Below are 17097 nucleotides of genomic sequence, written 5' to 3' on the forward strand. Positions count from 1 at the left end.
CATCATTTTGAGAGTAAATCAACAGGTGTTGGAATATCTAAGATCGACTTTGGCAAGTAGTTCCATTTATAGGAAATCTATCTTATGGAAGCTTCTTGTTGAGCCCATCTAATTCGTCGTTGCTGGATCACAAGGATTCACTGATCGGGGCATCTCAACCAATGAGAAAGGAGAGAAAGTGGACCCGGCCAATGGGTGGAGCCCTGCTCGATGCAACCAAGCAATGACGAAGGGAAAAAACCGAGCCAACCAGGGCTTGGTCCCGACCCCCTAAAGGTTTAGTTTTCGGCCTCATTGTTGGATGCATGAAAAGTAAACTGCAGTGCATATTCGAATCTCTCCCTATTTTGGGAGACCAGTAGAAGCCCTACTCCCCATCCTCTAAGATTTGAGGACCCATCCACGTAAAGGGCCCAAGGTTGCTCTTCCTCACCTTGCGAGACTAGCTATGGATTGATGCTATAGATTTGATGTTGTCTTGGTGTTAATGCTGCTATGAAGTCCGCTATAGCTTGCCCTTTCATCGTAGTCTTCGGTTTGTAAGGGATGTCGTATTCACTGAACTCTACGGCCCACTTCACCAGTCGCCCTGAAGTCTCTGACCTTTGTACGATTTGCCGTAGAGGAAAGTTAGTGAGGATAGTCATCTTGTGGGCTTGGAAATATGGGTGCAGTCTCCGAGCTGAGGTGACTAATGCTAGCGCCAATTTTTCCACTCGTGGGTATCTAATTTCTTCATCCACCATTGCTTTACTCGTGTAGTAAATTGGAGACTATCGTCAATCCTCTTCTTTTACCAATGCTAAACTCACCGTAGTGTCTGATACAGCTAGGTATAGGTAGAGCTCGTCACTAGTGATCGGTCTTGAGAGGAGTGGGACTGTCCCTAGGTATTGCTTTAGCTTTTTGAAGGCAACCTCACACTATTTCGTCCATTCAAACTGTCCCTTTTTCCTTAGGAATTTGAAGAATGGTAGACACATGTCAGTTGAACGACTCACAAATCTGTTGAGTGCTACTATTCTTCCATTGAGTCCCTGCAATTGCTTAAAATTTTTGGGTGGGCCCGTCTCCAACACGGCTCTGATTTTATCAGGGTTGGCTTCGATTCCTGGTTGGTACACTAAGAACCCATGAAATTTTCCTGAGGTCACTCCAATCGTGCACTTGTTGGGATTCAACTTCATCTTGTATCTCCTCAAGACCTCAAATGCCTCTGCCAAGTCTGCTTCGTGTTGATTGCCTTTTCGGATTTTCACCAGCATATCATCCACGTAGACCTCCATATTTTTGCCAATCAATGCTGCAAACATCTGATTTACCATTCGTTGATAGGTTGCACCAAAGTTCTTTAACCCGAGTGGCATTATTGTGTAGCAATATAAGCCTCCGCTTGTGACGAAAGAGATCATCTCCTGATCTGGCAAGTGCATCTTAATTTGATTATATCTAGAGTAGGCGTCCATGAAACCCGGTCTTTCATGTCTGGTAGAAGCATCAACCAGTTGATCTATCCGAGGCAAGGGAAAAGAATCCTTAGGGTAGGCCTTGTTTAAGTCCGTGAAGTCGACCATTTGCCATTGGGCTTCTTTACTAACACGACATTGGATACCCACTAGGGGAAGTGCACCTCTCGAATAAAACCTGCTTTCAGTAGATCATTTACCTGTTCAGCCACAATCTCGTTCCTTTCTTGGTTGAAGGGACAACATTTCTATTTCACTAGTCTACATCTCCTGTCGACGTTGAGTCGGTGGACCATGACTTCTCGATCGATTTCTGGCATGTCCTCATGTGACCATGTGAATACATCGACGTTGCTTCTGAGGAAACTTATAAGGCTCGTCTTTTCCTCACTTCCTAACCTGGTTCCAATGTTGACCCGTCGATCCTCGGATGTCAAAGGGATAGACTCCACCTCCTTGGCCAATTCTCTCATTCTTAGGGTGGATGGATCTAGTTGATGATCAGAGCTCGGGCATATCGTTCCCGAGTGGTCGATTGTCCTGCTCGGGCTCTTCTATTTGAAACATTATTGACCCCCATCGAGGTTCATATCAACTTGCTCAATTCTAATCTCCTCGAATCTGGTCTTGTTTTGGCTAAGTTTGCTTCAAATTTTGTAATCGTCCCCACAAACGGTACCAATTGTTTATGCTGGAAATTTGACCTCCTCGGTTTCGCCAAACATGCACCTAACTCGATGAACACGGGACTAGATATCTGCAAAATCGAACAAGCCTATACCGGTGTGACTTCGGTCACACTGGTTCCGATGCCAAAGTCAGTGATGGAAGGAAGAATTATTGAGTGAAGCAATTAGGATTTTCTTGCTTACCTCTAAGGTTCATCTAGTGGTTCCATTTATAGGAGTCTTGCCTTCAGATTGAGTCCATCTATTCGTTGTAACTAGATCACAAGTATTCATGGACCGAAGCACCTCAACCAATGGGAGAGGAGAGAAAGTAGGCTCGGCCAACAAGCCGAGTCCTGATTGGCGCCAAGTTAGGGTCGGGATAGAGCCCCGGCTTGCTCTGTTTGTCTCTGGGTTCGGGCCTCTTTGGTCTGTAGAGGCCCATTTCCTTGGTCGGATCCAATCCCATAACACCTTCATTATGGTGGTTTGTTTTCTTATATATGAAGATAGAGAGGGTTTTGGTGGGAGGTCTACAGTCTCTCGAGCATCTACAAGGAAGAGGTATGGCACGTCAAGGGTTCATGGGGACCACTGACATCCTCTGTTTCCTCTTGTCATGCAGGTAGGGGGCTTAGTGGCGTCTTGAATAATCCTAGAGACGTGTAGCGGTTTGGGTATAAGACGTCAGTGTCCAGTTTCCTAGCTATTCTTCATATGAGACGTACTATAGGAACGCTCGACCTGTTGTCGATGCGCTCGATTCCTTTTTCGTGCACTTGACCATGTCGGGTTGGTTCTTGATCCGTCCCAGTGGCTTAATTAGTCGACTTTTTTTACACTTGACATTTGTTTTTACCCGATAACATTTCTTCTTTTTAAGACTCGTTTTAGTATATTTTTTATTAAGGATTTTATTCTGCTTTAATTTGTTTTTAAACCATCTCTTTTAGTATATTTTTTATTAAGGATTTTATTCTGCTTTAATTTTTTTTTAACCATCTCAGATAAAAATGTATTGGAAAAGATATCATAGGACTCTCTAGATTTTTATTTAATAGATATTTTTTTCCCTTTTTTGTTTGTTTTATTATATTCTCCTATAAAAATGAGTTGGCAAAAAAATCAGTAGGATTCTTTAATTGGGAAAAAAAATCAGTAGAATTCCACAATAAACATGGTTGAGAAAAAAAAAAATCAGTCAGAACATGCATATTGTTTCAACAATAGCAAATGAGATTCCTCAATAACATACTAAGATGGAATAGTTAGGATTTCTGAGGGGAGATGTCATTTGTTTGATGGAAAATAACAAAGGAATATCGAAAATTCTTAAAAGATTGATTTCCATGTGAGAGAGGGTATTTAGAGCCTACAATAGCTTATGCAATTCAGAGTATGGAGTTACCATCGTCGGGTATAGTGTATAGAGAAAAAAAAGCTTATAAAAGATTACAACTCTCCGTCTGAAGTCCGCTATGGACATCTCGCTTAGTCTGTTCTTGTCTAGACCCGACTAAAATTAGTCTTACGAGCGGGTTTGGAATTGATGCTAATATTTCAGAATTTTAAACTCTTGTATGCTTAGTTGACGAAGATCTAATTGCAATACTGAAGTTTGATTAGAACAAAGTTTGATTGTTATTCATATATTTCTTGATTCTAATAACTTACAATCTTGGAGTTATTGATTTTGTTGGCAGTCCAAGCACGGTTTCCCAAAACTTCTTAGATCAACCAGTTGTTGAACAAGCCGCCCAGTATAAACGATAAATTTATGAGCTTATAAATTAAGATTACTTAATATTTACCTATTAAAGCACTTTTTGTCTCCAGTGGTCTAAAATTAAGTCCATAAACACTATTTCTACTTCACTAGGTGTTTCTTTGCTTTATTATCCAAATTTTAAAAATATTTTCAAAATCTAAACAAAAAACAATGAAAATATAAGTAGTTTTTAAAAATTTGTTTCTATTTGGTCCCAAAAAAGCAGCCTGGGAATGGTATGGAACTTTGTGGTATCAACCTTAAGGTCTTGTATTCAAAATTTTGGATGAGCTTAACACAAAAAAATCTTTGACTTCTCGCAAGACCGAATTTTATGATGGAGGCATGGATGCTCTCCATCATATGGATAAAAAGCCTAGGGAAAAATAGTAGTAAACAAATTCTGGGTAGTAAAGCAGCACAATTTTTAAAAACTAAAACTAAAAATGATTATCAAATAGTAAATAATTAAAATATATAATTTCCGTTAAATGAAAACATTCACTATCGAATTCAATGTATGAATACTTATAATTATTATGAGGATGCGACCAACATAACAAACAAAAGGTTTGAGGGTAAAGCTAAAATAGTGGTCAGCAAGGGTAGCGGTTGGCGTTGGGTTATAAATAGATGGGGAGTTTTATGATCCATAAGCCAAATTAAAGAAAGCAATTAATAGCGTTATTATTGTGAGACAATAATGAATAATTATTGTAAGAAATGGATAACTGGAGCTGTTTTGTGGGTAATGGTCACGTTTTGTTGGAGAGGAGAGTGTGAAAGAATAGTGAGGCTTCCAGGGCAACCAGCTGTTGCCTTCCAGCAATATTCAGGATATATTAGCGTTGATCAATACCAAAGCAGAGCTCTTTTCTACTACTTTGTGGAAGCCCACACCAATCCCGCTTCCAAGCCTCTTGTTCTTTGGCTAAACGGAGGTAATTATTAATTGTGTCTCGTTTAGTTACGGGTTCGTTTCTTGTTTTTTTTTTTTAATTATCAATTTTTTAGAAACATTAGCAATTATGGTAACTGTTTCTGTTTCAGCTCATTTCTCATTCATTAAGAAACGTTTCTAACCTTGTGTAAAATTTTTGGACACAACTGTAAAAATAAATCACTGCAGAAAACAAATCCTAAGATGAGATGAAGAAGAAAGAACACAATAGTTTATAGTGGTTCCACCAAGTTGGTGTACATCCACTCTTCAATCAATATCTCAAGCTTCTATTAAGAAATGGTGTAAAAATACACCCTCCAGCACACATAGGAACACATAGGAAGAACACCCTCCCCTTCTCTCAAAGGGTCAAAAATTCTCTGTCATTTTTTTCACTCTCTCTCCCAGTAGTACAGTTATCACGCACGACCAAAAGAGTAAATAAAAAAAAAAAACCAACTCTCATGCCCTAAAACATAAAACTAATAAATGGGCTCAAGGGATAATGGGCCCAAGCAAAAACATAAAGGGCTAAGAGTTAATTCTTAAACAAATTTGCTGAAGTGTATCACAAGTCACCCTCCTGACACAGCAAATTTAATTGCTGATGTAAAGCTTGAGACATTGATTGGAACCACAAACCATCAACGTTTTCAGCCAATGTCTACTTTTAGTAGGCTACATAGGTAACTCAACCTAACTCCTGAGACCACTTCGTGAGCATATCTGCTGGATTATCAGAAGAAAGAATTTTCTTCAAGCTTCACTTTCTTCGATGTTATACTGTCCCTTACAAAATGAAATTTAACATCTATATGTTTTGTTCGATCATGAAACATATGATTTTTTGACAAAGCAATCACACTCTGACTGTCACAGTATATACACGGTTGAATAATAATCCCAAGCATATCACCAATTAATCCAGATAACCATATTGCCTCCTTCACAGAATCTGCAAAAGCAATATATTCAGACTCCGTAGTTGATAATGCTACGATAGACTGAAGGTTAGACTTCCAACTTATAGTATTCCCAAATAATGTAAACACATAACCTGAAGTTGACCTTCTTTTATCAATATCTGCAGCAAAATCAGCATCTACAAAACCTTTTAAAATGTCTGGGCTATCCTTAGTTTTTGAATATATCAAACCATGCCCTTGACTGAATTTTATATATCTCAAAACTCATTTAACAGCCTCCCAATGAGGTTTACCAAGCATACTCATGAAGCGACTAATAACACTTACTGCATAAGCAATATCAGGACGAGTACAAATCATTCCGTACATTAAGCTTCCTATTGCATTCGAATACGGGATATGAAACATACCTTGTATCTCAGTTTCAGTTTTTGGGGACTGCTCTCTTGACAACTTAAAATGCTGAGCAAGAGGAATTTTAACATCTTTTGCTCCACCCATGTTGAAGCGTTTCACTACTTTATCCAAATAATCTCGCTGGTTTAAAAACAACAAATTGCTAGCACGATTTCATCGAATTTCCATCCCGAGAATCTTATCAGCAAAGCCAAGATCCTTCATTTCAAATTCCTGACTAAGTAAAAGTTTTAAACTAGCAATTTGAGAAGACCGTTGAGAAGCTATGAGCATGTCATCTACATAAAGTAAAAGATATACAGATACATCCTTGGATATTGTTTTTATATAAACACAGCTATCAAAGTCACTTCTACGAAAATTGCTTCTCATCATAAAGCTGTCAAAACGCTTGTTCCACTGTCGAGGCGACTGTTTCAAACCATACAAAGAGCGTTTAAGATAACAAACCTGATGCTCTTTACCTGGTATTACATAACCTGGAGGTTGGCGAATATAAATCTTTTCTTCCAAGTCTCCATGAAGAAAAGCAGTGGTAACGTCCATCTGTTCCAATTCAAGATTAAACTGGTTAACTAAAGCAAGAAGAACTCGAGTTGATGTATGTCTTACCACTGGAGAAAATATATCATTATAATCAACACCATATTGTTGTGTGTAACCTTTAGCCACAAGCCTAGCTTTATATCTAGGTTTCTCCCCCTTAACAGCAGGTTTAATCCTAAAAAGCCATCGACAATCAACCAATTTCTGATCTACAGGTTTATCAACCAATACCCAAGTTTCATTCTTGTATAGTGAAGACATCTCTTTATCCATAGCTTCCAACCATAAATCTTTTTCCTCACTATTAATAGCTTTTTCATAAGAATTTGGTTCTACATCAGTCAAATTTTCTTCACAGTTTAAAGCATACATGGCAATATCAGCTTCATATCTCAAAGGAGGTCGAATTACCCGTTTTCCTCTATCTCTGGTTAACTGATATTTAGCAACTGAACCACGTTGACGATCATCTTGTTGCTCTTGAGTAATATTAGTTTTTGTATGTTCAAAATCAATCAAAACAGGATCAGGAGAAGGAAAATTTTCAACATGCTCAATAGGTTGACCACCACAGCCTGAAGTTCCAGCAGAAGTTTTAGTTCCTGAAGTTCCAGTAGAAGGTTCTTCACCCAATTCCTCCCTCTGATGTGCTTGTTGTTCAATCAAAATTTCAAAAGAAGAATATTTAGAATCCTCTCCTCTTTTGAAATCTTGACAAGACCGATATTTCCAGGGCATTTCCTCTTCATGGAAAGTAACATTTCGACTCACGATACACTTTCCTTCACCTGGTTCGAGCAACCACAACTTGTACCCTTTTATACCCGAAGGGTAGCCTAAGAACATACAACGTTTAGCTCTTGGAGCTAGCTTATCCTGCTTGACATGAACGAATGCTGAACAACCAAACACACGCAAGTAATCCAGCTTAGGAGGTTTACCTGTCCATACTTCTTGAGGAGTCTTCATCCGTAGTGCTGAAGACGGGCTTCGGTTAATAACATAAACAACAGTATTTACAGCCTCTCCCCAAAAAACCTTTGGTAAATTCGCATTAGACATCATACACCTTACCCGCTCGAGAATGGTTCTATTAAACCTCTCAGCTAAACCGTTTTACTGAGGTGTATAAACCACCGTCAAATGCCTTTTAATTCCATATTCAATGCACATACGATTAAAATTCTCATTTAAGAACTCTAATCCGTTGTCAGTTCGAATTACTTTAATTTTCCTCCCTGTAGTTTTCCAAGAGTTTTTTTCCAATCTTGGAACACGTTAAAAACATCACTTTTCTGTTTTAACAAGTGAACCCACACCTTGCGTGAATAGTCATCAACCATGGTCGAAAAATATTTTGCACCTCCATGTGAAGCAACTTGAGCTGGCCCACATAAATCTGAGTGAATATAATCCATAATTCCTCTAGTTTTATGTACAGCTCGATTAAATTTAACTTTTGCTGCCGTCCCAAGAACACAGTGATCACAAAAAGAAAGATCACCGATTTTATCTTTACCCAACAGCCCTTGTTTTTACCCAACAGCCCTTGTTTTTGAAGTTCTTTCAAACCTCTTTCACTAACATGGCACAATCTTTTATGCCATAAGACTGACCGCTGAGACTTTGAATCAGTGACTGCATTAACAAAGTCTATGGTCGTTCCTCCTTGAAGAAAATATAACCCATTCTTGAGAACTCCTTTTAATTTCAGCAGCGAACCTTTATAAACTTTCAAAACACCAGCCTCTGACTTGTAACAATAACCGGCCTTATCCAAAGTGCCAAGGGAGATGAGATTTCTCTTGAGTTCAGGTATATATCTCACTGACGTAAGAAGTTTTTTAGTACCATCAGCTAACCTCAACCTCACAGATCCTATTCCCTTGATAATACACTTCTGATCATTTCCCATCAGAACGCTTCCCCCTTCATATTCACTGAAGTCTTGGAAATAATCTCTATGAGGAGTCATGTGAAAGGAACACCCGGAATCCAAGATCCATTCCTCTCTACAATGATGATCTGAAACTGCTAGAACCTCAGCTGAATCATAACCATCATGTATGTTAGCCGAACTACCTTCTTCTTTCTTCTCTGCGTTACTTTGCTTCATCTTAGCTTTAAACGCATAACAATTTCGTTTGATGTGTCCTTCTTTGTGACAAAAATAGCATTTCTTAACCTTTCCTCTTGACTTCGATCTAGATTTTCCACTGTGTTTACCAAGACTCGTATTTTTATGTTCTGTTCTTCCACGAGCGAAAAGAACTTCTGCATCTTTCTTTTCTGATTTAATTTCCAGGTCTTTAGATCTTACTGCATCAAGAACTAAGTCTAAAGTTAATGAATCTCTACCATATTTAATCGCTGACTTAATTTCCTTGTAACTCTCAGGTAATGAATTTAGCAATATCACTGCTTGGTTTTCATCTGACATTTTCTCCCCTGTACTTGCAAGTTCAAGGCAAATCTTGTTAAATTCATCCAAGTTATCCTCGAAGCTCTTAGAACTATCCATCCTGAAACTAAAGAACCGCTCCTTAAGATAAATTTTATTAGGCAGAGACTTGATAATAAACAACTTTTCTAACTTAGCCCATAGTTTTGCAACAGTTTCCTCCTCATCAACTTGACGAAGAACATTATCCCCTAAATTTAGGATTATCAAACTAAAGGCTATTTCATCCATTTCACGTCTCTTAGCTTCAGTAAGTGTAAGTGTTTCCGGTAAGGTTTCGGGCGCATCTAAGGCTTTTGCTACTTTTTGATGAACTAATAACGCACGCATCTTCTTTCTCCATAAACTAAAATCTGATTTACCAGAGAACTTTTCCAATTCAACCTTTGTTGCCATTATCCCAAAAAAAAAAAAAAAAAAAAACAGCAACTCAGAATAGTTAACCTTTACTTGTTAATATCTGAAAAATTCTGACTAAAACAAACCACTGAGCCTCTCCAATTAACCAACAACGCCGTGCATACAAATATATACCATAGGCAAAACAAATTTCATGCGATTTCACAGTCAAGAGAAAAAACCCAGCAACAAAAATTTCAAATATCAACTAGTCCACAGGGCAAAGATTTCACAGTTTGAATACTTTCAGAAGTTCAGCAAGGAACCGTAACCTGGCTCTGATACCAAATGTAAAAGTAAATCACTGCAGAAAACAAATCCTAAGATGAGATGAAGAAGAAAGAACACAATAGTTTATAGTGGTTCCACCAAGTTGGTATACATCCACTCTTCAATCAATATCTCAAGCTTCTATTAAGAAATGGTGTAAAAATACACCCTCCAGCACACATAGGAACACATAGGAAGAACACCCTCCCCTTCTCTCAAAGGGTCAAAAATTCTCTGTGATTTTTTTCACTCTCTCTCCCAGTACAGTTATCACGCACCACCAAAAGAGTAAATAAAAAAAAAACCAACTCTCATGCCCTAAAACATAAAACTAATAAATGGGCCCAAGCAAAAACATAAAGGGCTAAGAGTTAATTCTTAAACAAATTTGCTGAAGTGTCATTTGCATCACAACAACAAAATCAATTTTAAACAAGAAATTACCAAACATGTTTCTGTTTTTTTTTCAACTAACACAACCCACAATTATGAAATGAGATTCTATTCTTTTTAATGGAAAAAGAGGAAATGATAACAAGAAACAAAAACGTTGCCAAGTAGACCCTAGATTCCTACCATCTATCTTCTCGTTTTTATTTACTCAACTAAGCTTCCTATATAATTTTACACATTTTTTTTTTGTTCTTTGTTAAAAGGTCCTGGTTGTTCATCTGTTGGTGCTGGAGCTTTTCTTGAGCACTGCCCTTTCAGGCCCAAAGCAGATATTTTGATCTCAAATGACTTCAGTTGGAACCAAGGTTTGTACTTTATTCTCAATTTCCCTTTTTCTTTCTCTTGGTCTCTTCGAATCTTAAAATTAACTCATTTATCAATTTATTTCTCAATTTGTTTGTTTGACAGTGGCCAATATACTGTATCTTGGCGCTGGCGTTGAACTTGGATTCTCATTTTCTAAAAATACCACCTTCTTCTACTCCACAGTTAACGACAAAATTACAAGTGGCTCTCCATATTATTGTAAATTCCTATAAAAATATATATTTTGTTAATTTAAAATCTTAGAGGATAAGAAACAAAAAATGGATGCTTCATTGTTTCAGAACAAGACAACTTAATATTTCTCCAACGATGGTTTGACAAATTTCCAGAATATCGATATCGAAATTTTTACATGGAGAGCGCTATGCTGGACATTATGTTCCACAGCTTGCAAAACTCATACTCGACTCCAAACTAAACATTCAACTCAAAGCAATAAGTTGTAAAAATATGATATTACAAAATTTTTTGATAATCTAAAAAAATTGTACAAAAGAATAAAATTAAAATACAAATTCTAAAAATAACAAATTTAGTTTAAACAAATATTTTAAAATAATATTATCAGTTAATTCTAATTTAATTCAAATAGCCAATTAGACTCCATCCAACTTTGGTATGTAACTCATGAGTCAGCCCAATCCAACACAACAATAATAAAACTTGAGCCTAATCGAATTTGGGCCTTTGCCGGTCCAATAATGAAGGTGATTGCTTCTTTATTTTTTGATAGATGTGTGGGTGAGATAAGTTCCTTAACTATTTGAGTTGTGTTCGATTTGACAGTTGGTTCTCAAATATTCACTATTTTGATTTAAATTCATCAACAGTTCCGACTTTTGAAAATTCCATTGTTAACAAAGCAACATAGTTTTCAAAAAGAAAAAAAAAATTTCAATTATCTTTCATTATAAAATTTTGAGTAAAATTGAGAATTATTAAACACATTTGTTAATCAAAATTAGAAATTAAAGGTTTAAACATTTTAAATAAAAAAAATTATGTATTAAATAATATGTTTATATTAATGATACTTTATTGTTTATTTTATTTTATTTTATCAACATTAAAAATGTCGTTGGACATTCATATTTTCTTAATTCCTCCTTCAACTTGCAGTGGAGATCAGGACGCGGTGATCCCCTTAATTGGAAGTCGAATAGTGGTGAATAAATTAGCCAAAAATTTGGGACTCAATACAACTCTGCCTTATTCAACTTGGTTTTACAAACAACAGGTGAATATATATATTATTTAAGTTTAAGTCCTACTTTAAACGATTCATTGACACATTTATATATTTTGGACTCCAATGGTATAATTGTTTCTATAATATTTGGAGTGATTTATATTAGATATATTTCGTACTAAAAAATTATTATTGTTATTATTGAAAGATTTTTACTAAACTTCTTATTTTCTTTTTCGTTTTTATTCAAAATCTAAAAAAAAATTATTTTACATTAATTTCAAATCTTTCATATTTCAAACAGGTAAATAATTTTAAAATATTTTTAGTATTCCAAATCATGAAATTTAAAAGTAATTCTTGAACTTTACTAATTCCAAATGGAGAGTAATTTGTACGTGTTTTGCTTTGATTCTTAAATTTTCAAGTTTTGTACTAATCTCTATACTTTATATAAAAAGATAATGCAATCAATTTTTCATCAAAATCGAACATTGGTTCTGTTAAATGTGGTTTCTAATATTTGTCTAAAATAGATCTTTACTCATCATATAAATAAACAAACTACGTATTTATATTAAATAATTAATGAAATGAAAAAAAAATGTATTTATTTACTTTTAAATTAAAATAATATTTTATGTGAAGCTGTAAGGACTGAAATAAACATGTTTTAAATATAGGAATACATTATAATAAATATGAAAGTTGGATGAGTAAATAATTATTGGATACTTGCATCGTGTTAGGTTGGAGGATGGGTACAAACATTTGGGGATGAGAATATTCTGACATTTGCGACCATTAGAGGAGCTGCTCATCAAGCTTCGTACACATCACCAGAAAGATCATTGGCACTCTTCACTGCTTTCCTCGCGGGAAAGAACCCATATCTAAAAGCTTTTTACAGTTACTTGTGTTTTCAATAACTAAGCATAAATCGCCCACATCAACATCGCTCATCAATTAAAGTATCTTGCTCCAATTAAAGTATCTTGCTTAGTTGGAGGTTCAATTCTCACATTTGTTGTACTAACAAAAACATATGCTTTAACATAATTAGTGCCTCCATATTTTGGGTATGCAAGTTATTTAATTTCTGACGTGTATTTGCAAATTAATGATGCTGGAAAAACAACTAATATTTATCTTAATCACAAATACAAACAATATTTGTTAGTTAATCCTAGATTAGGTTCTGGTTCCAATTAGAGTGGAATTTAAATCAAATTGAAAATTGCAATTTAAAATAATAGATAAATTAATTCAAAATTTGTAAGCAATAGGAAGTATAAATAAGATTTTAGAGAGAAGACAATTAAACGCTGGATTTATGCATGTTCATGCAATGTAGACTACGTCCAGTTCTCTGCTACTGTAGCATGTTCTACTGCAATGCCAGAGAGAATCTCCCAATAGTTTACAAGTCTTTTACAATTATTTCTCTCAATTTTTCCTCACACAAAAAACGCTCATGAATTCAACTCTCTAAATATTAGACATGTATTTCACTCTCTCAAACTCTCTCTTTTTAGAGAATTTCTCAAGACTCTTTATTTATGCTCATCTATAAAATGACCACTTCTATTTTATTTATAATAGACACGAAACCAAATACAAATAGGATAAGGCGGAAAGCCTTTTACAAATAGGAAACCAGGCGAAATAAAGAAAAAACCGACTCGATATAGCATTGCGGTGCTTTCCTCTCGGCCCTGAAGCTTTTGTACCATCTTTTCTTAAATTTCTTCTTGGTTGGGCTCAATTTTCGTAAAAAGAATCCAAGTTGGAGATAAAGAGATATTTTGTTTGGCTAAGCTCCAAGAATCAATCTACATCAACAAGGAGAAAGAATTAGAGGCGAGACCCCCAAAACGAAGAAGACTTCATTGGACCCAACAACAAATTTTGTCTATTTTGAAGGCCAGTGAACCTACAAGGGTCAAGATGAAGAGAGGAGTTGAGGAAGAACTATTGGGACTTTCTCTACCTTCAAAAAGATTAGAGACTCGTGCAAACGCACATGGTCACAAGTAATACTTGAAAGTAATCCAAGGTCGAATCCTCAGGGACTTGTTGCTTTCAAAACAGTTTTTGAGAAGTGAATGGTTCAAATATGCAATTGTGATTTATGGAGAAAATAGTGATGAACTGTTGTTGTTTGGGGTTTTAACTATCAAGCAATTTAATAAAACTCAACCTCTTTGTTCCTACCTTAATTTTGAGGCAAAACATGGAAAATTCACTCTATTGGGAAAATGAACCAGGAGCAATTCTAGCTTTTCTTAGGAAACTGAGTTCTACTATTTCACTAGCGCTTTCGGTTGCTGCAGAGGCTAGGGTAACCTACAATCATATGTCTTTGTGTGATTATAATCCTAGAGAATAATTATCAACTCACATGCATTATGAACAGAGGGCCTATGTCTAGGACCATATTTTATGCGCTTGTGTCTAAGTCACATCCTATATTGATTTCCTAATATTTTACCTAACTCACTCTTCCCAGGGTTGGGCTTTAGTGTATAAATCAAGTCCCACTGACCAAATGGAAAAAAAGACGTAAATGTTAGGTGTGTTGCCCTAAACTCGTAGTTTGTATTTATGTAAAAACAAATTTATTGAATAAAAATGTATATTCAATAAAGTTTTATTCAATAAATTTGTTGTCGAATTCATGCCATTGCATTGTCCAAAATCCAATAAACTAAACATCCGAGGTTATTTTAGTGTGACCGGGACACAGTATATGTACTCGGTATATATTTGATATACTGGGTATATAATTGATATACCCCTGATATACGAGGTATATGTTTGATATACCCTGATATACAACTGGATAATGTCCCGTGAATAACCTAAAGGGTCTATAGTATATGGATAAGGTTGGGTACCTTATCCTGGCAACACTATAGATATGGCCCACTCTGTAAAGGTTACAGACGACTCGATCCAGGTCGTTCGTGTGGAGACATGCGAGTGGGAGTATCCTATAAAATGAGTTTGTATAAGACCAGACCACGAAATAGCCAATCTTTAGATGTAACACCGTTAACTAATAGATTGCTATTTCTTAGGATGACCAGACAACTAATTCTCAATCCTGAGTGACTTATGGACTCTTGCCCGTGAGGGCTCGTCCTTTGATCTGTATGGGTGAGAGTGGCCAGAGTTGCCGACTCAATATACGTACCATTTTGGGGACGAGACCGAATGGGGAGCTGGGAATATAACTTCACAAGATGGAATTCACTCCTCCCCGACTTTAGGGGAGTAGATGAGTGTTCCCTTAAATGTTGACTCCGGGACTTGAACAAGGGGCCCCACCCTCTCGTTGGCCCGAGAGGGACTTCCGGTTATTTGTCGGACCATAACCGAGTTGTTCATTAGAGGAGCAGTGGTATTTAAGGAGTAAGATGTAACTCAGGGGTCAAACGGTAATTTGACCCAACTTGAGTTACGAACACTCATGAAGGATTGACTCGTCATTAATGGTCATATATCCATGGACACGAAAACATTCTGCAATGAGAAGAGTGCAACTGCGGGTCTTTAGTGGAATGACCTGTAGTTAACGAATGTTGATTAACTCGGTCAATGAGTTTGACCGATTAATCTCGTATCATTGGAGCTTCGAATCTGTAGGTCCATTAGGTCCCCTTGCTAGCTCATAACGGGTAAAACGAGGATCAAGTTTTTGGAAGAATTTGAACTGTTCAAATTTCTTAAGGGATTATACGTATATTGATACATTATAATATATAGTTAATTCTAAATTAAAACTATATATTATGAGAGAAATTATTTGAATGAGATTCAAATAAAATTAATATGAATATGATTCATACTGAAACTATAGGTTAAAAATAATGTGCATAAGATGTACATTACAACTATAGGTTATGCGAGAGAAATGTTTTAGAATATGATTCTAATTTTATAATAAATAATTAAGCGTTAATTATTTATTTTATTGATATTTATTAATTAATTATTAATTGGATTCATAATTAATTATATTTATTAATTATAATGATTAATTATAATGATTAATTATTAAATTATATATATATGTATATTAATTATTATTATTAATTAATAATATTAATATATATATTAATAATTAACTCCCCTGCAAAATTACAGGGGAGTGGGCAGTTAAGTGACGTGGGGTAACTCCCCACGTCACTGCTTTTAGTGTTCTTTTTTTTGCAGGTCTGCAAAATACAGAAGAACACAACAAAAGAAATCTCTCCCAATTCTTCTCTCTCAATCGATCTCTCTCAAACTCTCCCTCTCGTTCTAAGAAAACGCTCCCACAAGCGTGATCTCGAAACCCAAGAGGATAGTAAGGAAGATTCAGTGGTGGTGTTCGTTAGGAAAAAGTTGAAGAAACGTTCTTCAAAGGTAATTTTTCCCCTGTGTTTTTCTTCCTTGTACATTGTGTTTTTGTTTCCCAAATTTCACGAACAAGGGTCTGCTTCCGCTCTGGGATTCACATCCCTTCAATTGGTATTAGAGCCAAGTTGTTGTTCTAATTTTTGGGAGCAAAATCGGTGTTTATGTTGGGTGTTTTCATATTTTCGAAATATGGGTTTGCGGGTTGGAAAATTTCCAGTTTTTGGCATGTAGATTGCGATTTAAGTCTTGATTTGATCATGTAAGGGCTCGGTGTTCTGGGCATTATGTTTTTGTATTGTTTCTGTAACTCCGGGTCGCTCGAAAGTCGTTCGTGGTGTCGGATTAGGTGAAAATTGCAGAAAACAGCGAAGAAGACGAAGCAGACTGCGCAGACAGCGCCGTGGCGCTATGCAGCAGTGCCAGGGCGCTGCAGGGACAGCACACAGTGCCACAGCGCTGCACTCTAGCGTCGCGGCGCTGTGTAGTGCCATGGTGCCATGCCTGGGCGCCGCAGCGCTGCCCTTAGGCGCCGAGGCGCTGTCTCGGGTGTTTTTCGGCACGTTTCCGTGGTCCTGGTTCGCGGTTCGAGGGCGGTTGCAGTCGTTTTCTCTTTTTTGTATTTTTTTGCTTTCTTAAGGTGCCAAAAACCGTTCCAACTTTGCTATTTAATTATTTTATGCATTATGAATGTATGTTTTAATTAAAATCATATTGCATATTGTATGTCATATAGTTTTAAAATCCCACCATAGGTTACATGCATAATATGTATGTTTGATATATAGTATGTATGTATGGTTATGCATCATATAGTTATAAATGTTATAATGTATGGATGCATGTTTTATTTTCATAATTAA

At 36.2% G+C, this 17097-nt stretch overlaps 1 pseudogene; it reads left to right on the plus strand.

Moving 5' to 3' along the window:
• The first annotated feature begins 981 nt into the window (after window positions 1–981).
• LOC111021345 (serine carboxypeptidase-like 45) lies at window positions 982–11515 on the plus strand (annotated as a pseudogene).
• Window positions 11516–17097: the final 5582 nt, after the last annotated feature.

The sequence above is a fragment of the Momordica charantia genome, assembly GCF_013281855.1.
Source record: "Momordica charantia cultivar OHB3-1 chromosome 5 unlocalized genomic scaffold, Mcharantia_2.0 BLBB01000005.1, whole genome shotgun sequence".
Taxonomy (NCBI): Eukaryota; Viridiplantae; Streptophyta; class Magnoliopsida; order Cucurbitales; family Cucurbitaceae; genus Momordica; species Momordica charantia.